Source organism: Corvus hawaiiensis, chromosome Z (assembly GCF_020740725.1).
Source record: "Corvus hawaiiensis isolate bCorHaw1 chromosome Z, bCorHaw1.pri.cur, whole genome shotgun sequence".
Classification (NCBI taxonomy): Eukaryota; Metazoa; Chordata; class Aves; order Passeriformes; family Corvidae; genus Corvus; species Corvus hawaiiensis.
The window spans coordinates 3,258,817-3,285,639 of record NC_063255.1 but is presented as its reverse complement, the minus strand read 5'-3'; the positions used below and the strand labels follow the sequence as shown (position 1 = coordinate 3,285,639).

General features: G+C 36.5%; 1 protein-coding gene across 8 annotated transcripts in view; it reads left to right on the top strand.

Annotated features, from left to right (window-relative positions):
- ERBIN (erbb2 interacting protein) overlaps window positions 1–26,823 on the top strand; it is a 119,370-nt gene that overhangs the window by 7,813 nt on the left and 84,734 nt on the right. For 7 of the 8 annotated variants that reach the window (XM_048290870.1, XM_048290871.1, XM_048290868.1 and 4 more), the window contains exon 2: window positions 12,372–12,483. The exons of the other annotated variant lie outside the window; for it this stretch is intronic. The gene's annotated coding sequence lies outside the window, so the exon portion shown is untranslated. The remainder of the gene's footprint in view (window positions 1–12,371; window positions 12,484–26,823) is intronic. 8 annotated transcript variants of the gene reach the window in all.

Sequence of the window (26,823 nt, the reverse complement as noted above, 5' to 3'; positions counted from 1 at the left end):
AGTGAGTCCCTGCTTATTTCCACTGAATTTAAATATGTATTTGCTCATTTTAGATCCGTAGCTCACGTGTCATTCCACTTGTGTTGAATCTTGACCAAATTTTCAATTTCAGCTTCAGACTATGAAATATCTACAGAGGAATAACTTTCCCTCAAAATCGGAATATTACTCATTTCCCCCAGTTTTGTATTAACTTGGTTTTAATCTTTGAGAAGTCTGAAGTATACACTGGACAGTTCAAATTATTGGAAATCACAGCTTTGAAATTCTCTGAAATTCCTACGTTGTCCTCCTCAGTCAGTTTTTCCTATTCTGAGAAAAGAGGGTGACGTAGTAATAGCAAACCAGTATGGCACTGTCCCACTTTTTACTGCAGTAGTGTCAAAGTATTTTTTTCTTTATTTTTTTCTCATGCTGGAAAGCACAGTGTGTTAGAAGTTAAGTAACACTTAAAGTTATTATTAAATCAACTTTGAATTCAGTTTTGAGGCTGTAATTAGCATTTTGATGAGAAAGAAGACTCTTTAGTTCATCTTAAATCTCCTGTCAGGTGAAAAACTTGGTTTTGGCTTCCGATAGTGAATTATTATCTCTATTGAAAACAACACTTTTAAGAGGAAGTGTACTTAAATATAATTGTCTAAATTCTAAGTTATTCATAAAAATTTTATTCTAAGCAGTAAACTATTGTTCTTCCCTATCTAAAGAGGCAAAAGTACTTAAGAAACCATTCAAGAATAGCTTTCTTCTAATTTTTTTTGTATCAATTGCTTATTTTACCTGCAAAATGCCTGATAGACTAAAATAAAAATAACGTAACAGCTCTCTTTTCTTTAATCATCATCCATTCACTTAAAGGGATGCAACACTAAGTAAAGGAAAAGACAATTTAGTACAAAAATACTAACTTAAATGTTTCATCACTGTGTTGGGAATGAAAAGAGATTATAAATTGGCAAAAATCAAATATGCATTGTGAGAGAAAAGCTGAGTGAATAGAGGACAAGAATAATGGTGCTTATGCACACGGAAGATTGAAGAGTGTTGTAGTTAGAACCACAGCCAGTGCAGAGAGGAGTAATTCTTCTGCATCACCATTGTGAACAGCTAATTGGGATGTATCAGGATCTGTGTATTGGTTGTAGAATTAATGTAACGAAGAACAACAGACAGAGCTAAGTAGGTTCAGGGGTTTCTTTATATGTCCAGGACAGTAACTCTTAAAACTGCTAAGAATAGTGTTGAGGTAATATGTGGCATAATTATTGTATAAACTAGAGGGACAAGATACTTAGAGTCTGGAAAATACAGCCTTTTGTTTTGTTTTGTTTTTTTGAACCTTTGCTTTTTTAAAAAATAGTGGCTGCTCCTTATTGTAGCAGTGAAAAAGCTGTATTAAAGTAAAACTTTTTAAAGCTGCATTGTGAATAAAAGCTTCTGGTTTTAGTACTGCATTTTATATTAAACATGTAAGAACAAAAACCAAACCAGCTTGTTGAAGTGGATAATACTTAGAACACAGAGACAGAAGTGTTCTTTAAAGGGGGAGGAATTATAAAATGAAATGGAAGTCTAGTTCTATATATTATTTCTCTTCAAGCAGTAGCTTCCATTAGGGCACTGCATAGTCTTTTAAGTGTTGGAATGCATATTTATTTGTGGTTTTTGGTAGGATATATATTTTTTTGAAATCTACCAAATTCAAAATGGGGAATGAACAGACATACCCACATGTACTTCCTTTGAACTCCATTTATCTTTCTGTTACCATAGATTGAGTTACGTAACCTGGATTTGGTGCAGCAGTGTTTTCTGAGTGTGGTTCTTCCTTCCCCTCCCATGGACCCAGTATCTGCTTACTTTGTATCTCGGGTGTTCTGGGCCTGCTGTGTTCTTCTGACCTCTGTTGTTTGATCTGTCCTAGGTTTAGGCAGGAATTCTGGCAATTGCATTTTTGAGGGGGCATGCATGTAAGGCAGAGCATCAGGGCCTGGGGTTTTATGTGTGGACATACAATTTAGTAAGCAAAATAATTAATTTAAATAACCAGTAATCTTCTAATAATAAATGGTTTCTTTTTTAAATTATCTTTTCCCCTTTCTGTTTTCTGTGCTGACCTGTTTTGTGTTGCAGATCACCTGAATTTATCTGCAGCCAATTACGTGCAGAGTCTGATTAATGGATGAGAACTTTTATAGTTAAATACTGCATATTTACAGCAGTGCAGCTTGCTTGTCAAAAACCTTTGGTATCTGCTGCAGATGGCTGCATAGTCTTAAGGAGTGGCTTCCTGGCTGCATTGTACATGAAGTGCCAAACACTGAGAGCAGTTTTGTTCTGGAATGCCAAAATACATTAAATCCATTCAGGAAGCAACATATGTCAAACGAATAAAAATATCATATTCATGTGAAATAGAATGTGGTGATTATGTTTTTCAAACCTATTTTATTTCCTGAGTTAAGGGCTTAAAAAGGACTTTTTGTAGTGAGGATGGTATTAAATACCAATTGCTGACTTACACTGTTAGCATTTTCACTACTGTTTGTTTCCCCAGCCCCTATTTTTTCTTTGTTTTATATATGCCATAGATGGAAGTTGAAACCAGGAGTCTATCAATAAGGATGAAGAAATAGGAAAAAGATAATTATGTTTTCCTCCTTGGATATATAGGCCTGTGCACAGTATACAGGTGTTTGGTGGGTGATTTGGTTTACTTCGTTCTTTGGAGGTTTTGGTTTTATTTTGGTTGGTTGGTTGTTTTTTTTTTAAGGCTAGTAGCATATGTGTTTCTTTACAGCACTGTGAGAGAAGTATATCAACCATGGTTGATAGAAATAAGCAGTGAAAGATTTTGCTTCTGCCCAGTGTCTAATTCCAACAAGTTCTCAAGACAAGGAGTAAGAACATTTACAACTAATAGCTCCAAATATTGCAGAGTTTATAAAGACACAAGCCCAAGGCCTAGCATTTTGTTGCTTATTATTCCATATTGGCAAAGTAGGTGGTAGATAGAAAAATACGTGTGTATCTAGAATCTGTAATTTCATCATGATTAGTTTCTAACTAATATATTGCACAATTTTTACTTACCTGAAATAATTTAAAAGCCTTTAAAAGCCTCTTTAAGCCAGAGGAGCGAAGTACATCTCTTCTAAGGAAATTTTGCTTGTTCTTTCTGAATGTTTTTCTCTTGTTTGTTCTTTCTGTTCAATCACTATGATTAGAAGTGGAGGTAAAAATTAACTTTAGTAAATTAACTTATGTAACATCCTAATTGCTGTTCAGTCTTGTGTAAGAAATGAGAGGTCCCGGAAAGAGAAGACAGGGCAAGTGTTTTACTTTCATAGCTGTGGAAGGCATGGATTTGTTTAAAACAAGCATTTAGTAATAGAGTGGCTTCACATGAAGCAGAGGCTGTAGCGGAGGCCATAACTACTGTAATTTCTGTGGTTTTTTGGAGTGATTGTAAGACATCAGTTGTGAAGCAGTGTTGGAAGCTTGATATGTTCTTGTCTCTTGGATTGAAAAAGGAGGTGCTGCTGTGTTTGTTTTCTGGTTTAAATTCCACTTCCTGAGATTTTCAGCTGTCCCATGGTAATGGTACCACCATTTAAAGATGTGCTTATCTGCTGAGAGATGAGGTAAATCCTGGAGTTGCCTGTTTGTATTTTGGACCAAGTCAGCTGGGTTATTGCCGGCTTTTGTATTTGTTCTGGCAGTCCAATTGCCTTCCCTGATCCTGGTGTGTGTTAGTTTGATTGGTCTCAGCCTTCTTTGCAATAGTTATGAGAAAATCTATAGAAACATGTTCTGGTATACCTGAGCTTTCCTCCTCCTCCTCAGCCTTTGTTCTTCTTTGAAGTGTGATGTTTATCTTCATTCTAATCACCAAATCTTGTGTTTTGTGAAGGAGTAGTGGTCCTGCTAGCCACAGGGGGGTGTGACCTGTTCAAGCACAGTTAATTCCAGTGTTTCTGCTTGTCTCCCAGCTATCAGTGGCTACAGGAGGGTTCTGTAGCTATTGAATTGTAGGAAGTACCAGAAGTATTAAGACAAAGAAATGTTTTCTCAGGTCTATGTTTTCTTTTCGTTCTTTTGTGTATCTGAAATGTACTTCAGGTGTACAACCAAGTATCTATGGGCATCCTGCTCCTCCCTGCACCTTAGAACTATCTGTTAATTCTGTTGAGTCTGGCCTGGTTTGCTGATATTTTCAGTGTGAAATATCAAGTTAAATCTTACTTGCAATTTAGCCCTTGTCATCATGAGTAGCAGGAATTAATTTTCAAACAGACTTGGAAATTAGTTCACATGCCTCGGTTCAAATTGGATGTGCTACTATCATAGTGTTGATGCAGTCCTCCACAAAGCATAATCTTGACACAAAATTGGGGTTTGCCTTTTGGAACATGCAAATGTTACAAATTGCAGTGTACTTGCAACAAATACAATATATTGTCTTTTCTCACTCTTTAACCAACTGAAACTGTCATCAAAGCACTTGTCATTTCTGGTTTTAATAGACAAATTATGCTAGGGATTCTACAGGGGTTTTTTTGCCTCCTTGCATTTATTCCAAAATTCTTTTCTAAGATTTTTCTCTGCTGTTGGTTGTAAATATCTATTTTATACCTCTCTGTTTAAACAGTTGTGTTGTTTCATCTTTGGTTGTTTTGTTTCTTTTTAAGGTACTGTGTAACTTAATTTTACTGTATGATTTAATTAACCATGACATATAACTGTTTTGACTTTTGAAAGCATATTGACTGTTATGCTTTGTTTCATCCTTTCTTGTGGTTTCTCCCTGAATATGTCCCTTCTCCTTAGGCTCTCCAAGACCTTGGTAATGTTGATTTGGAAGCAGACCAGAAGACAGCATCATTGAAGGATTTTTTTAAATGAAAAAAACCTGTTTCTATTTCTTCTTATCAATATTTACTATTAAGTCTTTTTTCGAGGTGCATGGTGTGGGTGGCTCTAAGTTAATCAGTTAGTAGGATGGGATGTAGAAGAGGAATTTAGATGAGAAACTTGGGTGCACTGTAGAGACTGGTTTCATCCATACCAATTACTAGCATTGCTTTACATCCAAACATCTGAGGGTTAATAGAAAATGTCTTATTTTATGGGCTTGATTTAGGACAAATCACCTTTACCGTCAAGATTGGAAATAAGTTGCATTCTGCTCTAAGTCATGGGCATCACTTATTATAAAGTGGCAGCTTTCTGATGCTCTAGGAAGAACTGCATTTTGTGTATCTTCACTTATATTTTAAGAACAGTGGGACGTGAAAGATACGTCTAGATCAGTGACACTGTTGTGTATATAAATATCAATTTTTGTAAATCTATTCAGTGTATCTATGGCTTGAATTACAGGTTGATATTAACTGAATATTTAAAAAAAATTTTTTAATGTTAGTATTAGGCTGAAGTGAAAAACTGAGACTTTCTGTCAATAGTGGCTCTTTACAAAGCACTTCCTTGTATTGGTCACTTTGGAATTTAAAAAGGGTTTTTGCTTTGGTTAAAAGAAAGTAAGTGTATGTAAATTTTGAACTTACCATGTTGGGGATGGCCATATACTTTTGTGTGCTTTATTCCCATTCCCTCAAGTCTTTAGTAAATTGAAAGCATTGCTTTGTAGGCAAGTAATTGACTTTTTGTTGCAAAAACATGCACAGCACATGCTAAGCAACAGTGTCTTGAGGTTCAGACCACATCCTCTGAAAATTTCTTTCAGTTCTGTACAGTATAGCTTACTGATACAGTCAGTGTCCGGACCAACCTGTTTACTGGATTGATGGAGCATCCTTGTTTCTTCTTGGCTGCCTGTAGATATTTAGCATGGCAAATTTTTCTTTTTTTAATTACTCCCTCCTGCCCCCTCTACCAAAACTATGAATCCAAGGCAGACTAAATTATAAATGTGACACGCATAAATGAATTTTGCCATCAACTTCTGCTGTTGTGAGCATTAAAATATGCTTGCATATGGTTTTTGATACATCTTTTTTGTACTAAAAGAAAAATACCAGTAATAATCAAGTTATCACCTTTACTTTAAAGGAGTCTTAATTTATAAAGCCTGTGACTAAATGTCTAGTTTTACATTGTGCTGCAACTCCTCTGCATGCATCTGCTTTGCTTCTGGTGTGGTTCTTTGCATTAGAAAGAAGACAAGGTACTGAAGGTGAAGGCAAGGTATTGAAGGTGGAGACATGGTACTGAAAGTCAGTGAGTTGTTGAGCAAACTGATCTTAAAAAAAAAAACTTCTCCCCGATGTCTTGCAGTTTAGGCTTTTTGGATCAGTTACTGATTGAACTTCCAGTGTGGTTATGCAAACCCTAGCTGTAATAAAAGGCAGGTTTTGTTAAAGGCAGCTTAAAAGGTAGAGAGAAAAGCAGAGATTACTCTTGCTTCAGCAGGCTCTAGTTTGAATTTTGCACAATGGAGATTGACTTGCCTTTTGAGTTCCAATGGCTTGTTTGGAATAGTCTTCCACTTACCCACAGTAAATGTAAATGTTGCTATTCATCATCAGTGATTTGATCCTTGATAATACATACATAAAAGTCAAGAGTGCACTTAAAAACTGGGATACTTACCCAGTTACATCTCTTTTTGGGCAGATTTAAAGTCTACCACCTCCCATCTCTCCTGCTTTTTCTTGCCATAGATTGACTTGCAGACTTGAGACAGTAGGATGGGAATTTAATGTTTCTCTGTAAAATGGTTTTTAATTGCTGCAGGAGTGTGAAATAACTAACTATGGAAAAGGAGAAGCAACAATGAAGTCCTTTTCTCCTGAAGGCTATGTTTCAGAGCACTTGCTTTTGACACTTATATATCTAGCCTCTTTAGTTCATTGGGATTTCTGGTGGCTTTGTGTTTTTCATTATCTAGAGGGATCTCTTGATTGAAATGTGTAGGTCAGCAGTATTTGAATGTGGCATGCTCTGCCTTCAGATTAGACCTCTAGGCTAGTATGACTGGAGAACTGACAGGTGATGGGCAGTTGGTGTGATTAGTAAACAAGTTCATATGTTATGTATTATAACAAAATGATGGACTCAGAAATGTCTGTCACAGTGTGCAATGCCTTTAAAGTATTTTACTTTTTCATTTCAGGTGGGCAGGGTAGAATCGCCTTCATTCATGGAGGAATTAAAAGTGCAAGATAATTTAGGGGGCAGAGGATGGAAGAATAGAAGACATTTAGCTTGATCATTTTCAGATCTTCTGGGAAGGTTGCCAGCTGCGTGTGGAAGTGCTGTAGGGCTGTAGTGAGGAGCCATGTATAGTGGCCTGACTTGACTGTATTGCAGGCATGAAATGCAGGTGACTTCTGATCTTTCCCTCCTCTAGCCAGAAGGGCCAAGCCCCTATATTAGGGAGGAGGTGGCACTCATGGGCATGAGGTAAACAGAAACAGCTGGTATTTGTGCTGTTACCCACTTTTTAAGACTCTGATACTCTGGTTATCTTTGCTTCTCTGGAGAGAGTTCTGTGATCTATTAAAGCACTAGTGAATTTAAAATGTATTTCTTGTTATCCGAGTTTAAATTGCTCCCTACAATGCCCTTCTTAGAGTCATCACATGACAGACCTTTAAACTGAGTTGTGAGGACTTCTTCCTTCTCCAGGCACACCAGTGTTAGTAGCAATTACATCTGTGAGAGAGCTTAGCTGAACACTGCCTGCTTACTGGACTACTAAGGCATCAAATGGATAGTTCTCAATACATCCTTAAGCAGTTAAGGTATTTCTCATGACAGCAGTTGTCTATTTGTATGTCCTGCTCTTTAATCTGCAAAATAACAGTTTATCTTCTGGCTGATTGGTAAGTATTTGATGTAGTGTTTCAGGGGAAATAGTGATTGCTGTAAGATAATTTATTTTCCTAGGGTTCAGAGATAGGAAAAAAGCTCAGAATATATTAAGTCCCAAATTATCTTGAATATTGTATTTGGGAAGATAACGTAGGTATTAGGCTTATTCTTTCAAATTATGTAGTACAAGGATTAAGCTATGCAGGATTTGGAGATACTGAATTCTTCCTGAAGGTGGTTTCTAAATTATGATCTTCTGCATACTTGAGAGTAACTAGTATGATGATATTCATTTCTCTGGGACTGGAATTTTGAAAATGTGATGCAAAGGTTGATTGTTTCTTTTCCTTCCCTTACCCCAGACTGAAAATACACTAGGATTTTTTTCTTAAATGCATGCATAGTCTAGTTAGTTATTAAGACACTGAAGTGACTGTTGACCTTGCAAATGAGCGTGGAAAAAGTTGCGCATTTTATGTTTCCTTCATATGTTATTTCAGTTGTGAGAGTCTATCTGTAATAAGAATCTAGAGTGTGGTAAATTGGAATTGACTTTGAACCTGAGGGCAAGTGTATCTCCTTTTGGTACAGTTTCATGTTTGCGTTAATCCCTTCCCTTCTAAGTGAATGTGGGACTGAAATACTATCAACTGCATTCATTTTTTGTGTTTCTAAAGTTATCCTTCTCTTGTATTTTTTCCACTTAAACCAGAAAGATTTGGTTTTTGTTTTGGTTTTTCTTTTTTTTTTTTGATGCTGCAGTTTTGGGATTTTGGGGAAGAGTCAGATTTTGAGGGACTGGCATGTAGTCTCAGTGCATCTGGCATGTCTTAAAATGCTGGGCAGAAAAGGTCTCTGAAAGATAACTGTATGTATTTTTACATTTATTCTGCTGTGTGATTAGAATACAAATTGAACACTGCTTTTTAGGTGTATTTGCCTGTATTTATATCTCTGTATCCTGAAGTAAGGAGGGGTATGGGGGAAAGGCTATTTTAAGATCCATAAAAATGACTCGTTCTCTCTCTGCTAAGATCATGTATTTTCTGGTATCAGTCCTGACACTTAGATATGAACTGTGAGTCTTGCATGCTGGAATTATAGCCAGTAGTGGGGCTGAGCTTAGTGACATTAACATGTACTGCTGGAGTGGGTTCCTTTCCACCCTTCCCCTTGAGTCATTGATCTAGAGAAGAATTTAGGATCCAAGGCAGAATTTAAGTGTTAAGGTTGCGTACAAATCAGTCAGCTACTCAACATCAAGTATTTAAGCTCACAAAGTATCTGCAAGTTGATGCCCTCTCCTCCCAATCACCTGGCTTCCAATAACCAGATCATCTTTTAACACTTTGAAGGATAGTAGTCAAGTGTGTTTAAGCACTTATTACAGGGGTTTTTTTTTAAAGTAAAATAAATACATATCTAAACAACTTCTTGTAATGTAGGCTAACTAATTTTTATATGTTATCTGTAATTATATGCATCCTCTGTTTGTCCGACCTAATGGAAAAAAATATGCAAAGTATTTGTTTGCTTTCAGAAAGCAATTGAGGAGAGCTTTTTATTCAGTTCATGCCCAACCACATTAATGTAGTTGCTAAATTATTGATTTTGTACGTGCACTGCTAGTAATTATGCTCATGAATTCCTAAGTTCATATTTTTCTATTATTTGGATTCAGCTAAACCATGCTTAACAAAAATTTAAGTAGCGTTTTTAAGATTGTCTTGGTAGATGAAGAAAGTGGAGGGGAAGAATCCTGTGGTAATAAATGATTTTTTTTCCTGTTCATTGTGAAAGCAAAATGTTAGCTTTTATGCACAGATCTACTGATTCAGTAGAACTGACTTAATAAATATCTCAAATAGTTTTTTTTATAATATTAAAGCTTGATTAGTAGAATATTTCTAAATTAGTTTTGCTGCTTTAAGTGATCTTTTCCATTGCTCACTGCTGTCAGTAGTTGCTCTTGCTAAGATAGTGGTATGATGATGTTTCTTGGCTCTGGGTGGAAATGAAAGTAGCCTCCATTGTGGTGTTCCATCTGGCATCTTTTTCCAGTATGCTTAGCCAAAGTGATAGATATCCTTGGTTTATAATGTAATATTACCAGTTATTTTAGTGTAGGCTCTAGGATACATTCTTGCAGACTCTTAAGTGCTTGATAGAAGTACTAATGGCACCTGATTTTTCAAAGTACTTAAACAAAATTTCGTATATATAAGCAGACCTTGATCATTCATGTCATATATTGAAAAAACTGAGTAACAGTAACAGGGGACTGGAAACAGTAAAATGGAAAAAAATTGTTCTGTGTTTTAAGTCATTTTATTTTTGAAATGCAGCATGGCTTTCACAAGTGTGATAGTGGAGTTAAATCCAAGTTGATTCTTCTCCTAATTGTCTTTGCAGCCACAAAGGCTCCAAGATATTGTCTACAAAGGGTGATTTTAGGTATTCAACAGCACAAATCTGTCTAGTTCTGGAAAGTCCTGGTTGTTAATAACTGTTGTGAAAGGAGTTTATAACTCAAATGTAATATGGGTCGTTTTTCATATAGTGACCTGCCCATCAGCCATTTCAGTTGAAATGGCTTGTTGGTATTAATTAGGTAGTGTGTTTCAATTAAAAATTACATGTCTCTGATAATGAAAAAGCCAGAAGTAGAGTGTAGCCTTAGTTCTACTTACTTTCTAACTTACCCTGCTGGGGGGAAAACTGGCCTTAGGAGAAGAAGTGTCAAAAGTCTTTCTTCTAACAATGTGCAAAATTCTTATTTTCTTACTCCTCCTCAACCCTTAACTTTTGGAGTCTAGTTTACCACTGAGCACTTGTATTGTGCATGCCCGGTAGTCAAAAACTTGAACAGGTAATCTGGAAGAGACAGCATGTTCAACAGTCCATTCTTTATCTATAAAGGTGCCACTTACATCTCAAATTGAACTGAATCTTCTCTGGAAGATTTCAAGACGAGAGAAGGAAGTTAGTCTGCTCTCCTTGGTTAAGACCTGAGAAAGCTATTCCAGGCTTTACATCATAGACCGTCAGTTCCTGAACAGGGTGTGTATGAAGGGAGTTGCTGGCTAGATATAAACTTGATTTAATGCAATACTTCTGTTAGTATTTTCAGCCATGCAAGAATTTTGGCTGTAGGTGGGAAAGCAGTAGGAAAATTTTAGAAGGGAAGTTCTAGAGCCACCACTTTAAGGGTCAGCAACCCAATTTTTTTTATTCCTGAGAAAGCCAGGAAAGTAGCAGTGCAGTCATCAACTGTGGCATCCTTTAGAGTTTCTGTTTGAGGTGGCCATGGCACCATGGGGAGCTGATACCTGCAACGTTTTGGAAAAGGTAGCTAAGATCTGTTAACCAGCTGTGTTACTATGGATGGTTTAGGGTTTGTTAAATCTCGGTGTTTTGACAGTGGCAGAAACACTTCTTTTATTGACAATTCTGTTGCTGCTGTTTGTCTTAGAAACTTTAGGAATCATGAAACTCGGTTTTGTGGCTGTATATTAAGTGCTAATCAGGATCTGATCTCCTGAAGAACAGTTTATTTCAGGAAAGATTCCATTTGTCAACATAGAAACCTAGATTTATTAGACCTTTTTTCTTTTTGGTGGGATGTATTTGCTGTTTTAAAAACAGATGAGAAACCATTCTTCTGTATTTTGGCACTTTATTTGAACTGGCTTCAACAAATGTCACCAAGATGAGGCCATGGGTGTGTTCCACATGCATCCTATATTTACTGCATACAGGACCACATAGTAAAATTTGTATCCTCAACATACAGAGTGTATGTCAATATTTCACAAATCTCACCAGGCGGAGTAAGCTTCTGAGAAACAGATCCAACTACTTGTAAGCGTCTCCACTCTTGCCAATAGCTGTGGCTGCAGACTTTCAATAAAATCTCATGTTAAGCTAAATGAAGGCAGCTGGTAGGTTTAGTTGAAATAGTTGAAGCTTTTTTTAAAGACTCATCTGTTGCAGTGAGTTTTATTTCCCCATGAGGACTGTGGGAGCATTTGTGTCTGTGTGGGTGGTATAGATTCTTTCTATATATTCTCTTTCAGAGAACATGCTTGAGATTGACCACAACTGTAGTGCTTTGAGAGGAGGTTGTTCATTTGAGGTCCCGCGCTTAACTTCTTGCTGGTTTTGGTTACATTTTGTTAATCTGATAATTGACTCCATTCATACAAATAACAGGGAGCTGAACTCTAGCTTGGTAGCAGTGTATGTGTTTCACTTTTGGCTGCCATAGAAGGAAGAAATGATAATCAGTTCTACCTTTTCTGTGTTTTGACACACTGCTTTTTCTGTTTGCATTATGTTCAGATTTGACAAAGAATAAAAATGCATGTTGGTAGAATGGTGGTTGTTGTGGTAAGCTACATATTACTGCGTCTGTGTTGTCTGTGTTTGGTTCTGGTGTAGAACAAAGTAAATGTGTAGATTTGAAACTGTCTTAGTTTTGTGCAAGGCCGCTTACACACATCATTTTGAAAACACTTCTTAATTCTCTTTCACAGATCCATGTGGATGGTTTAATAAACTGTTCGACGTCCTGGTGAATCTGTGGTGCCAGTTGAGAAACTGATTCAGGCTCCTATGGTGTAAATTATCAGTGGTGGAGTAATTTGGGTAGGTGACTGTCCAAATGTGTTAAAGGAGATAAGGGGAAATAAATGTTTTGGGCACAGTTTTTGTTTCAGTTACACTCTTAAGTGTGCTATTAACATCCTCTCTCACCCACACATGTAAGAATGACAAAGTTTTAACTGCTGAATTTGTATTACAGTAGCTTGTAGGGATGATGATTAATAAATATGAATTGGGGTTGCTTTCCCTCAAGGGGTGCTGGGATTATTCACTGGGTTGGCAGTCTGGTGCACTTGAGTCACAGAGCATGGTCTGTTTGCATTTTAAAGTTGGTACAGCTCTGTGTTAGCACTTGTGTAGAGGTAATTGACTTCCATTGCTTCTACTCTATTTTTCTGCATTGTTTGAATTAATTACCCATTTTATGGTAATGTATTCAGGTAGCTTTGTGCAAAAAATAAAAGGAGTTTCAAACAAATACTTCTTCCTTGGATAAGCTGACTTAGATGCTGTTATTCTATCTAGAGAAAGGTTAGAGTGATTTGGGTTGGTTTTATTTTTGTTTTGGGGGAATCAACTTTTTTTTTTCAGTTGCATGCATGTACTGTTGTGGTTGTGTATATTTGTTATATTGTTAGCAGTATGTTTAGGGTGGCGTAAGACTGAAGGGATGTTTTTTTAAAACTTATTTTTCATCCCATTATTTCATAGCAGATGCACATAGGTGCTCAGAAAGGGGTCATAGGGAAATAGTGAGAAAACATAACTAGAATGATGTGGCCTTTAAAAAAAGAAATTTTGTCCCTAATTGAAGTGCCACAAAAATCTTTGGTAGATTACAGTATGTACTGGAGTAGGTAATTTACTTTCTTTGTCCTAATAAGGACTGTTGAGCAAATGCATTTTTTTTATTCTGCTCTCATAATCTCTTGCTCTGATTCAAGAATGTAGTTAGAATGCACCCACAAATATGTCTAACTAGCCACAGAAAATGTTTGGCTTTTGAGAGGGGAAATATTTTAATGGCAAAAATAATGTTTTAAATGCTTAATAATTGCAGAAATTACGTGCTTGGAAAGAAAGTCATCATGATATTTAAATTAGGAAAAATTGTGAAAAGACCGTACCAAGTTTATGAACTTTTGCTTGAAAATGAGCTCATGGAGAAAGAGTGGGTTTTATTGAAATAAGTTAGATTTTGAGGAGCACATTTTTTTTTTGAGAAGAAGATCCTAAATACATGTATGTATATTAAAAGTACTTGATATTCTGTGTGAGGGCTTTGCAATTATTGTTTCTGTAGATTCCTGTTTACAGTATTTTAAAAAGTGCTGTTTTTCTCTGTTAAACTTTTGAGGCTTGTGTCATAGTTCTGACTAGAGAGTGATATTGTGGAAAAAATTGTCACAAAAGAGAAACAATTTTATCATTTGGATAGGCTGAGACTTCTAATAAGCTGCTACTGTCCTACTTACTTCAAAGATAACCACAAAGTAGACAGTTCAGGCAGCAGTGCATGGCTTGGATTTAGAAGAGGTTCTTTCTTTTTTTATGCTACTAATATTGTTCAATAACATTGAATGTGTGTAAGATAATAGGCAAATACACGAATTTGAATATTGATAATAATTTTATGTTAAATTAGAACATTGTTTTATAATCATAGTTTCACTGTGCATCTGCTTGTTTTTACTTGGAAACACTTCAGTCTTACTGGGGTAATTCAAATGGTATGCTTAAATCTAGAGTTTGTTTCTTCTTGCTTTGCAGTCGTTTGCTCTTAAGTCTAGTCCCTTTTTCACTCCTAACTGTTGATTCATTAGCAGCCTTGATTAATGAGCTTTTATTGGGGGAAGAAAATCTCTACCCACTAAAAAGAACAGGATTGGGAAGCCAGTGCTTTTTGATAAGCTTGTGGCTGCACACATGTCTTTAATAATTGAATTGTAAAGCATGTTGTGATGAAATATTTGCTGTAGGCATTGCAAAAGGCCTAGTAAGTGTTCCCAATGTTTTGCGATCATCTTGGATAGAGGCTTTTTAATGCCAATTGAGTGCATGTTCCCCAGCTTCTCAAAAGTTCTGTAACAAATAAGTTTCTGGAAAAGTTCTGTAATTTGTCAAGCTGCTAAATTCACAGTGAGCACAATGCTTAGGTCCAATGTGAAGGTAGTGTATCAACTTGTATTTACAGGTACTGAAAAACAACATGGAAACAGAGACCATAAATGAGTTTTTACTTGCGAATAGCCAAAATACATGACAGAAACATGAGACTAAAGGTTGTCAGAGTTCTTAGTTTTTTTTAACTTTTTGTAATCCATACACTGCCTAATAGGTGAATTTGACAAGAGTCTGAAATCTTCATTCTTACACAGTCTTGCAGCTTCTTTTGCAATGTATTTGGAGTGTATTTCATCTTCTGACAATGCTTTATTTAAGGATGCAATTTTGAAGCTGTTTAATTACAGTCAAGAAAATTCCTATTTCATTGTCTTCCTCTCAAGACTTCCACCTGAATAAAGAAAACTACACTGGCTAAAAAGGATCCCCTGTATCTCATCCCTTCCGTGTTCTTGTATTCTTTATTTTGGACATGTTCCAAGATTCTTATATAAGCTCTGGTTTGCATATTTAATCTGAGTTAGCCCCCTTGACTTGCTGATTCATTTCTCCTTGTAGCAATAAATGCTACCCCAAATCTCCCCCTTCCTAGTTATATTTGACAAGTTCTGGCATGAAGTGCCTGCTCAAACATATCTCAGGTATTTCAGCTGTGAAGGTTAAACTAGTCAGCACGAGATGTATTTTATCTTGGCAGTGCACTTGGGGGACTCATCGTTCTGCCAGCCTGGTGTTCCCTGTAGTGCAGGGAGGAGGTATGGACAAGCTGTCTCATTAACTGAAATGATTCTCAGACCCATGGGCACTTCAATATTAACATAGTCTAGACTGCTTTGTTGAATGTTTTTTCGTTTAAGGACTCAGGAGGAATGGTAGTTAGTTTGTCCCTTAAAATGTGTGCACTGCTAAGAGAGTTTAAGCAAGATTAGGTTATCATAGGGTTGACTTGTGTGATGAGCTTGCTGGCTGTCACACGGCCAGAATTGGGTATTGTAAGGAAAACATCCTGTCTCCATAGAGGCAACTTTGTTTAATTCTGTGCAAAGACTAGATGTTGAGGAACTCATGCTTGCATTATGTAAGCAGTTCCTGAATCTTATTTGTCAATTTAGTAACTCAAAAATAAAAAACTTCTTTAGTAGTGTCATAAATGTGTGGTGGTGTCAGAGAGGAAGTATGCAGAGAATTCTTTTAATGTATTTAAATAGCATGGCACATTCTGGCTTCCTCTTCCCTCTCTCCTTGTCTTCTCCATCTACATTGTTCCATGGAGATAGAATCAAGTGCTAGCTAATGTAGGCAAGTAAACTTCCTTTCGACAGTTGTCTTTGAATGTCAGTGCCTATTTCTTCAGTTAAGGTTTGCTTCTGTGTTATTCACAGACCTCACTGACAATTTCCTCCTTTCCTTTAGTTTCTTGCTTCCCCCCTATCCCAGGATATTTTTTTCTTATGGATCCAGTTGTATACAATATACTACAAAAGTAAATTTTCCTCCTAGTGGGAAGAAATGATGGTGAGACAGATATGGCTAATAGAATGCTTTACCTTCAGTGATGCAGTAAGCAACTGTGGGGAGCTGTAATGGGCTTGCCATAGTTTGGTTTTCTGCCAAAATATTTTTCTTTATATGAAGAGTTGTAAAAGTTTACAAATTCAATTGCACAGGCTTATATAAAATAGTTTTCTTCCTCTATCATTGCTGTGTCTGGAGGATCATACAACAATGGTGTGGAGAGCTGTACAGATTGATGTCTTAGAGAATTCCACATCAGGATGAGAAACACTGGATTTCACAAAATAAGACTAGGTAAATTTGAAGCTAGCCAGTCTGCATCAAGTTCAGTCCAAAGAAGCCTTGTACACAGGAAGCAAAAAGAAGTAGTTGATTTTGATTTACAGGGAAGGAGTAACAGGGGAAGTGCTGTGTGTTTTGGAATGCTATATTGCCATGATGATGTTATAGTGCAGATTATGTATTTGTGAAGATTTTTAGCCATCCAAGACAGACAGTCTGTCATTTTTTGTATAAGTGGACAAATGGCATAGTGTTTCTGCAGGTCCGAGTGGTCTTCAGACACTTCCGCTTATAAGCAAATTAGGACAAAGGTGATGATAAGAGTGAGCTAGCTGGCTATACAAGTAGTGTAGAAGGAGTGGGTTTTCCTGTTATGAAGCAGCGGCTTGATTTTAAGGTGAAAAGAGGTGACAGATTTTCCTCAAAAAAAATGACTGGAAGTAAACATCGATTACAGAGGAGAGGCAAGTAGAACATCTATTAAAATGTGCAGAAGGAAAAGTACCCAACTTTTTTCTAATACAAATACAAGATATTGGAAATACTGCTTATGAAGGACTGATGAATAATTCTAGCAATGTTTATAAAGAAAAAGGTGTTGGGTACTCAGTTTGAAGGAAAATAGAAAAAACTTATGGTTGATCTGCATAGTATCGCTGACCCTTGGTAGAAGGAGTGATGTGTTTGATGGTTAAAATAGCAGCTTGCAATTTAGGAAGGGCAAAGTGAAGGAAAAAGACAGTGCTATTTTGATGAGAACTGAAAAAAAGTAACATTTATCAATTGGTTTTCTCTGTGGTAAGCCACAGCAGAAATAGCTTGTTATGGACTATCAAATAGCAGTCCCATACGGGATGATTAACTCCTTAAGTACAGGAAACTTAATTTTTGTGTGCAGGTGGTCTTGTACTACTAATACTAAAATGTGCATTTAAAAAGATGATGGATGCAGTATTTTTAGAAGTCATTATAGAAGGATTTGGAGTCACACCTATTATTGAAAGGAGCCCAGTAACCAGTAGTGTATTTAAAACGTCCTTGTTGTTGAGAAAGTGTAAATGACTGTGAATTGACTTTGATTGTACGTAATAAATATGAAGTTTAATCAGCAGCATTTATTTTTTCCTTTTTGTAAAGATCAGTTGGAAGCCATTCAGTGAAATCATCTGTATAGAAATTCCTTTTCTACTCAGTTTTAAAGGGAAATCAGTTAAAGGATGTTTTGCTAGATGCTTAGAAAACATTAAATATAAAACCAGCTAATATAGTAGTGAGAAGTGTGCATCTGTTAATTAAATGAAGGGGGGAAAAAAGCTATAGCAACGAATTGTGGGTTAGAAGCTGACGACTTCAGAAAGTGAAGGATGAAGGGAGTCTGCCTAAGATACCTAGGATGCTAATGTTAGGACCACTTAAGTGAGTGAGAATGAGATAAAATATACTAACCCTTTATTTTTTATAAATTTAACAGATATGTTTAATTTGCTTGGCAAAATAGGAGACCTTTGTAATTGAGAAAGTTGAGAAGAACTTGATGATCAAACTCATTTGTTGGTAGGCTTATTCAACCGACAAATGGTTCACATTTTAAATCTTTTGATCAGTCAGAAAATTGTTTGATTGTAATCCTGTAACTAATTAGATTCAATGTGGTTTTAAGGTAGAGGATTCATATTTTCCCCAGAATATAATGTAAAATGATGTTTTACTCTTGTGCTCCCTTTCTCTCCCCCTTGAGCTAGTTGCGTAAGTGAGAAAGGAGCCCTGCTTATCTTTTGCATTTAAGGGCTGCTGTTTGAGGATACAAAACTGCTTGATTTGACTTTTGGCTAGATGGAGAAGCCTCTCTGGATTTTTTTGCTATTACTAAGCCATATAAAATTCAACCAAGAGAATGTTCTTGCTCATTTTAGATGTTTATATGGTTGCTGCTTCAATCCTTCCTTACATTTAGTGCTAAAGTTCAGACTTCAAGTAAAAAGTATTCCCGAGTTATTCTAAATCTCTATTCACAGCTACAAATGTTGTAATTTATTTTGGAGCTGAAATACCTTCCCTTTAATCAAGAGGTAAAACTTCCTGAAAGTTTGGACCTGTTGTAGTAGGTCCTTAGGAGGGCCATGAAAATGACTGGAGGGCTAAAGTACCTCCCCTATGAAGACCGGCTGAGAGAAGAGAAGGCTGGAGAAGAGAAGGCTCCAGAGAGACCCTGTAGCACCTTTCAGTACCTGTAGGGAGCCTACAAGAAAGATGGAGAGGGACTTTTTGCAAGAGTGTGTAGTGATAAGACAAAGGGGAGTGGCTTTAAACTGAAAGAGAGTAGGTTTAAATTGGCTTTTGGAAAGAAATTCTCTACTGTGAGGCACTGGAGCAGGTTGCCCAGAAGAGCTGGGAATGCACCATCCCAGGCTAAATCAGGCTTTGAGCAACCTGATCTAGTGGAAAGTGCCCCTGCCTGGGGCAAAAGGGTTGGAACTAATGATCTTTAAGGTCCCTTCCAACACCAGCCATTCTATGATTCTGTGAAAGCACGAAGGTAGTTTTTATAGCTGTAGCTGAGATAATTGGAGCACAAGGGGAAAAACCCCCACATTCTTTCAGATACCAAGGAAATTGCTTGACTGCTGCTTTTCAAGGTGGAATTGTGGGTTCATTCTTCTCCCTTAATGAAAAAATCAGGACTCAAAATATTTGTTCTGTTGGATTTTACAGTTTTTGTTAAACTTCATTTATATTTTTGCTTACTACGATTTGGGACAATAAAGAAACAGACAAGGTAGATATGTCTGCTTTAAATTTTCTTCTTGGAAAGTCTAAATGTTTGTACCAGCATAACTGCATTATTTGGTTTTTATGCATGTATTTGTATAAGTGTAGCATATGTACTGTATTTTCATACAGGATGGGTAAAATAAATTATTTTCCAAAGCATTATGATTACCCTTTGTGTAACTTAAAGGAGTTTCAGTAAGCAAACTGGAATTGCCTCTTATGTTTCAACACAAGTGTAGGATACACAACAGGTTGATTGTCCTTCAGAACAGATTAGGGTGACTTAGCTCAGTAGAGGAGCACATGATGTGGAGGATGGTGATAGTAAACACTGTTTAGCTTGATAAGCAGTAGTATTTGCACAACAGCAGCCTGGTAGCTGTCAGGATTTTATTTTTAAGCATTGTTGTGAAGCCAAGAGACAAGGAAAATATGAAGGATCACACAGTGAATTAATTTTATATATCTATGTGGGAATGCTGTCCATAGTTTCTCTGAAGAATTGATGAAGCTAGATAGATGGTGATCGAAGCTAACTTTATTGACTGAGGAGTCTCCCTTTTGATTTTGAATGAGAAAATAGTTTGAAAAATAGGTGAAAATAAGCTGCTTATATCTTCAAAAGAAAAGAAACAAATTAGGAATACTTACCAGCAATACAGGCAAGCAGTGTCCTAGAAATAATTTTTGTAATAAGTACAAGTTTGTGGGGTTAAGGTTTTGTTTTGGGTGCTTGGGGCTGGGGACAAATGTGACTACAGGAATTCAAAGGAAGGAGAAGCAAGGAGAGTTGTGGGTCAAAGTAATGATTTCCAGAACTAATCAATGCATGTGATAAAAACATTGTTGCTGCTGGTTGAGATTGTGTTCTGGTTTTATATGCATTGAATTTAAGCAGGCAGTCCCCAGATGTGCATGTCATCTGGAACATTCCTGTGAGATGGAAGCATGTCAGGGACAGTAGTATTAGAACGGCAAGGGAAGCAACTTGGGGTATGAAAAAACCACGTTGAAACAGAGGAAACAGCAGAAGAGTGGAGAGGAGTAGGGTGACCAACAGCGGAAGAAATCACAATGGAAAGATGAGGAGACAAGAGAGGTGACTCTTTAGAGGCTCTCACCATTATTGAGGACTTTTTCACTTTGTCACAGGAAGGATCACCTGTAGAGCAGTACTAGGTCTCTGAGAAGTCTTGGACTGATAGGAGATGTTAGCAATCCAACCAAACTTTTCTTTTCCCTTTTTTATATTTTGATATTGCCCTTTTCCTTATTTTCCTTTTTATTCCCATACTTCTGAAAGAGTCAAATTTTGATTGAGGGTCAAGGCTCCTCTTTTTAAGTTTCCCTCATTTTCCAGCGTGCAAACTGTAATTTGCATCACATGCATTTAAAGCAAACAGTAACCAGAGAAGATAAAGACTTGATATCTGTACGGTGTGATTACCCAGGCATTTTTACATCTAGCAAGATTTAAGTTTAAGGCTCATTAGTCTTAAACTAGTGAGTGGGTGTTAAGCTCTGTCTCTCAGTATTTACTATTTCAGATATAGGTGCTGGCCTGTCAGTCTAATCAAAGCTGTTGAAAATTTTTCTTTTTAAATAAGGTTCTAATAACACTACTGCTGTCTAATTGCTAATGCTCATTCTGGTCTCTGTTATAATGTGTCATACTGTTAGCGTTTATTCTCAGCCCAGTCTCTTATGGTTGTGAACACCAGAAAAGATTAACTTCGCATGCATTACTTTCTGGATTTCTATAATTTTATGGGAAGACTGGACTATGTGCATTGTCATAGAGCGCATATATTAAAACTGTTGAATTATTTTATCAATCATTTTAAGTCTGTCTAAATAGTAATCCCTTAATGGTATTAAAATGAATGCTGGTATCTGGAATGAAATGAGTACATTAATCTCATTACTGATCTTAACTACTGAGATTTTTTCCATACTAGAAAATATTCTAGTACTTTTTCAACTGTTAACAAAGGTGACTGACATGTTAGAAATCAACCTGTTGGAAAGGGTTGATTTTATTCTCTTTTTTATTTACTGTGTCTTATTGCTAGAAAGAATATTGCATAGAGGTGTCATCTAACACAGGTTTTTTCCTATAAATTGAAATCCAGTAATCTGCAGATAAACAAGTGACTTGCTTTATTGCTATGAAAGCTTTAAATACGAACTTAATTGATTTTCCCAGATCTTGTACTAGCTTGTTGGAGAAGGTCTGGAAGATCCAGAAAAAAATTAATTTTAGTTTAAACAGATGTTGTTTTTAAAGCTCATATCTGATTGTTTTTATCTTTACTCAGAAGTCAGAATGGAACAGTATCTAGAAACCCGAAACCCCTAAGAAACTCCATTCTTTGGCTATCAGATCTAATACTGCAATTCAGTTATTACTGAAAGGCATTTTGAACTGTAATGGGCAACTACAGTAAAAAGGATTTTGGAAGATGTATGGATATAATCTTCAAAATGCATTTTAGGGCATGTAGTTTGGTAGGGCTCCTATCAGTATATGAAGGGCATATTCCTCCAGGCAGTATATTTTTACAAGACAACCCTGCAAAGAATGAGAAATAGGGAATGAGGAGAAACCTACTGATTTCCAGACTACACACAAACAGCTGTTTCTGTATGTTATGCTGTGTTGGTTTAAAGTAAATTTAATAAAAAAAGGGTAAGAATTGAGACAAAACAACCCTCACTGCAATCTCATTATTGGAGGGAATATAACAAACTCATATCCTGCTCCTTTCCAGTGTATGCCATCCACACATGATTTTTAAGTAACAATTGTGCTTTTGTTTTTTTCAGATTGAGAAGCTATGTCTGCATTCGTTTCTTCAAGTTCTATCAGCAGAGGGATTTTTTTTTTAGACGGGAACAACTAGGACTGTTTTCCAATCTGTTGAATTCAGCATATTAATTTCCTTAAATTTTCTTGTGAGTTGGGGATTAATTACCTTGCAGCTCCGCAATTTCAAATGACAGCAATTTTTTATTACCTTAATGAGCTGTTTCCCTTTTAGTTCAGGTAGCTTATGGGTCTGGACTGTTTTGTGTGTTAGAGGAGGATTGTTACCCTGTTACATAGCTAAAATCCAGGGGGATTCTATAGATTCTTTTCAATGGTGAAACAAATCACCTCTAATAGTATTTGCAGAATATAAATTTGCTGCAACAAAGGGGTTGGGTAGCTTTAAGTTATATGGTAAAAAGTGACAATTGTGCTCCATCATTGATTCACAGGCAGGTAGGGAGATCTGACGGCAAGCCAAGGCTTAGTGTTTAGAAATTGGCTCAAATCGTGAGATTAAGCAGCAGCATTAGCCTTTTCGAGAGTAATGTGATAATGTCACAGAGTTACAGATCATACCTCCATGACAGATGGTGCATGCCTGTGTGAAGTGTAGTAGGGTAAAAATACTTTTCGGTTTGATGTTTTATATGTTTAGTCACAATCAGTAGCTGCTGTAGTTAGTTTAAAATTTAATATCAATTCAAACAGGAAACATCAGCTTCCAGGAAGACACCTGTTCAATTGTCCAGAGCTTACAAAAAAAGTTCTAATACTGGACATTTGCTTTCAGGATATATCTCTACTTCAGATCAGTGTATTTTTAAAAATTCATATCTCTGCTTCTATATTGTTGCTGCTTGACTATATAATTTCTGTTTTCAATATAGAAGTATATTATTCCTCCTGGTGTCTTTGTTACTGTTTATAGACAGCACTGACATTCAAGTTGGTGTGTGCAGTATTTGACAGTTGAAGCTATAACAAGTATCTGATGGTTGTTTTTTTATTTAAACCCACTCAGACAAAGCAGTAACACAAATATTTTTGTTTCACTTTGCATGTTAAGAGCGCAGCTGAAGTTAGTTTCCTTCGTGGCTATGAATATTTAGCAATTTTGCAAGCATGTTGTCAGATTGCTAATTGTATTTGTAATCAAACTGGCCAGTGATGTCTCCTAATTCAATTTTGTAAAGTAGGGAGGAACAAAATAAATGCAGAAGGAAGTAAAAGGTTCATAATAGCAATTGTTAATTGGAAAGTTATGCCTGTACACGTGTGTGGGGGGGAAATGACATCTAAAAATAGCTTTAAGTGTTGCTTAACTAGCACTGCTCACCTCTGCCCTGAAAGGAAAGAGAACTCAGGAATTTACATACCCTAACAATGACTTGGCTGGTGTGAGATCTATAATTAAGTATACAATTATAGCAACTGTTTGCTGTTCGTTTCTTCTCTTTTTGAAACAATTTAAATTTGAAATCTCCATTATGCTATAAAGTTACGTTTCTAAACGATGTGAAAAGTAAACGATTTATCCAATTCCTATTATCAATTTCATAACATATTAAGACAACTTAGGTCTTACTAGTTCCAAGAATTTTGTACATAATTTGATAAATTCAAGTATAAAGCCTTAGCTGTTTAACAGTTCAAAGTGTGTTGTAGAATCTCCTGGACCAGCCAGTAGTGATAAAAGGCCACAGGCACAAGATGAATTCAAACATTTGATGCCACAAACATTCACAGAATTGGTAAAATTTGTAGTCTGAATTCTGTCATGTCCGCCTGTATTTTGACAGTTTAAAACAGCTCTAGGGTTCAGTTTTGTGCATAAGCTGTGTCATAACTAGTAGAGTATCTGCCTGATATGGGAGGTGTGTCGAAAGTATATCTGGCTGCCCAGGTTTTAAATGGAGAGAAATATATCATCTTTATTTGTCTTACTATTGGGGTGTAAATAGAAGGTTGTTCATCTGGAGTGCTAGAAACCTGTACTTAAATGTTGTCCAAGAGGACTTGAACCTTAGGTCATTTGTCTGTCAGGACAGGAATGCGCAGTCTGTGACAATCTGGGGTTCATTCTAGGAGTTATCCTAGGATTCATCTGATTAAGTTTCACATGTTATTGGAGAATTGATTATTCAGGTTTTTATTCCCTGTGCTTTCTCCTTCTCTCATGCTTGCTCATACTTGCTTTAGTATCTAGATCACTTACTTTTTCCTCATACTAAGTAGTGAATGTGTTGTCTTAGTGAGTCAGCACCTACTTAATGCAATATTTAGACAAGTGCTATTTGCACACAGAAGTGTGGGTGTTGGCTGCCACCAGCATTTTATACATGTCCATGGTCTCTATAAGTCTTGGTGCGGTATTTCTGAAGTACTGCACAAATAAAATTAGGTATGTCCCTCCCTAGAGTATTTCAATATCTAATAAAAGATGTGGGTATGATGAAGTGGGGGAAGAAAAAGAGTTTATCTGGTGAACGGCAGTAGGCAAAAAGAAATAAGGATCATGATAATAGCATAATACAAGTTAACCACCTACTGAATTTAGATCAAGTATGTCTTTTCTAGAAACAGTCATGTACGTTCTGGTGTTGTTTAGTGTGTGTGTATGACTGAGTTTTGTGGTTTCAGTAATAAATATTACTACTGATTCAATTGTATGTTCTGTCTCTTACATATTATTCTCTTAGTCGCTTGTTTTCCAAATTTTCCACATTCCTCATCTTTCCCATTATCAGTCTCTCTTGTTCTGCAGTGAAAGGAGGCTGAGTTTTTACCACATTTGCTGTGTTTAACAGTAATAGGACTGAAAAAGCTTTGGCCTTTTGGAGTGGTCACTGCTTAGGATCCATGTGCTGATGGGAAACTAAAGAGTGAAGGGGGGAAAGGGTGAAAAGGAACAGGGCTACATAGGAGCAAAGGGTGGGAGCACCAGATCTAAATAGTTTTCTCTTGGATTTGCAGTCTCTCTTGTTATCCTCAGTGTTCATGTCACATTGTTTGTGGTGCTAATTGGCCTCCTGATGTGACATAGGTATGTTCAGTTCCCTCAAAAGTTAATGTCAGTTCTGTTGTAGCAGTGGAAATCTTTGAAATGGCTGAACCTTATGTCAAAGTTGTTGTAACCTGAAAAAAACCAAACTTTTTTTCTCCTTTTTAATTCCTATATTGAATCAAGTTGGATTCTTTCTGTTCCCACTAACAACAAAGCTTCCTCAGGGTTAACTATACCTCAGTGTGTAGCTTGGCACAGCTGCTCACTTTTACTCAGTGAGTTAGCACAACTGTCACTTAGAGACAAAAGGTTTGTTAAAGAGTTGTGACAGTGCATGGGGTACACTGTTGCTATTCTGAAATGTGTTGGTTTTGTCCCTAAGAATGATCTGTGAGGCTAAGATAAGTAATCTACAAAATGATCTCAGATAGTTTTCTGTTGCGATGATTTATTTCTTTTTTTTTAAGTTCAGGTACTGCTGTATTTTATGCTTCAAAGACCAGAATCAAGTTGTTAAGAAGAAATCACTAAACTTGTTTATTTTGTTAAAAATCTGTATATTAAATAAGTACAGTGTTTAAGGATGCTATGAATATTAATGTTTTAAAGCCTTCGTAAAATTCTTACTTTTTAGCGTTAAGTTTGGAGTAGAAAACCAGTGTTATTCTGTGTTTTCATTTCTGTCTTGGTTTCTGGTTATTTGAGCTAATGTGATGGCATCGAGTAGCAGAAACAGTAAACATCACTAGCGCCTTAAGCAGAATGATTAGGAGCAGCATACAGCAACATTTTAATCACCCTCGCATTTACCGTTCTGGAAAACAACCTTGGTTTATAGATTTTAATAAATTTTAAGTCTGTGAACACCAACTGTACTTTCCTGTAAAGCAGAATATATTGATATAAGTCATCTTCATTCTAGAAAGAGATTTGCCTGATACCTTTTTTTTAATGTGAACAGGAGCATTTTATATTATGCATTCATGAATGATTGAATCAATACGTGATTATTCAGTTGCTTTAGTAAGACTTGGAAAACAACTACCTAAGATAGTTAATTACATTGACTAGACAATTTTGCTAGAGTGGAAGCACAGAAACATGTGTCTCCATGGTTAACAAAAAACACTAAGTCTCAGCTTTCTCCCCTGGAAATGTTTCCAAATAATCCGACTGATGTGCTTCCTTTTGTACAACCTGACATTGACCTTAACTCAAAAGTAAAGTTTGACTTTGTTAGCATCTAATGTTGCAGTTTGCTCTGATGTGGTGGTGTTGGTGGTGGGTTGGCCCACATGATCTGGAGAGGTGCCTAACAACCTCCATCTGCAGTTCTCAGTGCTTGGGGAAAGGAGGTAAAATAGTGCTACATCTTACTGCTTCTCTGGAGAATATGGGGTTTAAAGGCAAATAAAAGTCACAATGTGAGTCTTACCTGCAACAGCTATGCCTTCTGAAGGTGTTGTAGATCTAACTGTTTATGCTTAATTGTTATTTGTTGTTTGGTATTTTGTTCTTTGTATTAGAATATATAAAATAACTTTTCAGAGCATGTGCTGAGGCTTATGCTTCAGGAGACAGGCATCTCGATTCGTAAATGATTCCTTGCAGTTTGATGAGATCCGAAACTTCTCCAATCTGGTGCACGTGCATTAGAGCAGTTTTTCACTGGTGAGATCAAATGCAGACATACTGGTCATTTCTGCACTATTATAAAAGGGAGTTTTGAACCTCAGACAATTTCCGTAAATCTAGGTATGTTTGTTTTGTTGCAAAACCACTATTTGCACTCAGAACACTTAGAGAAGGTTTTTGTAGCTATATCCACAGAGATGAAAATGCCGCCTTTAAAAAAATTGAGGTCACAGGTGCA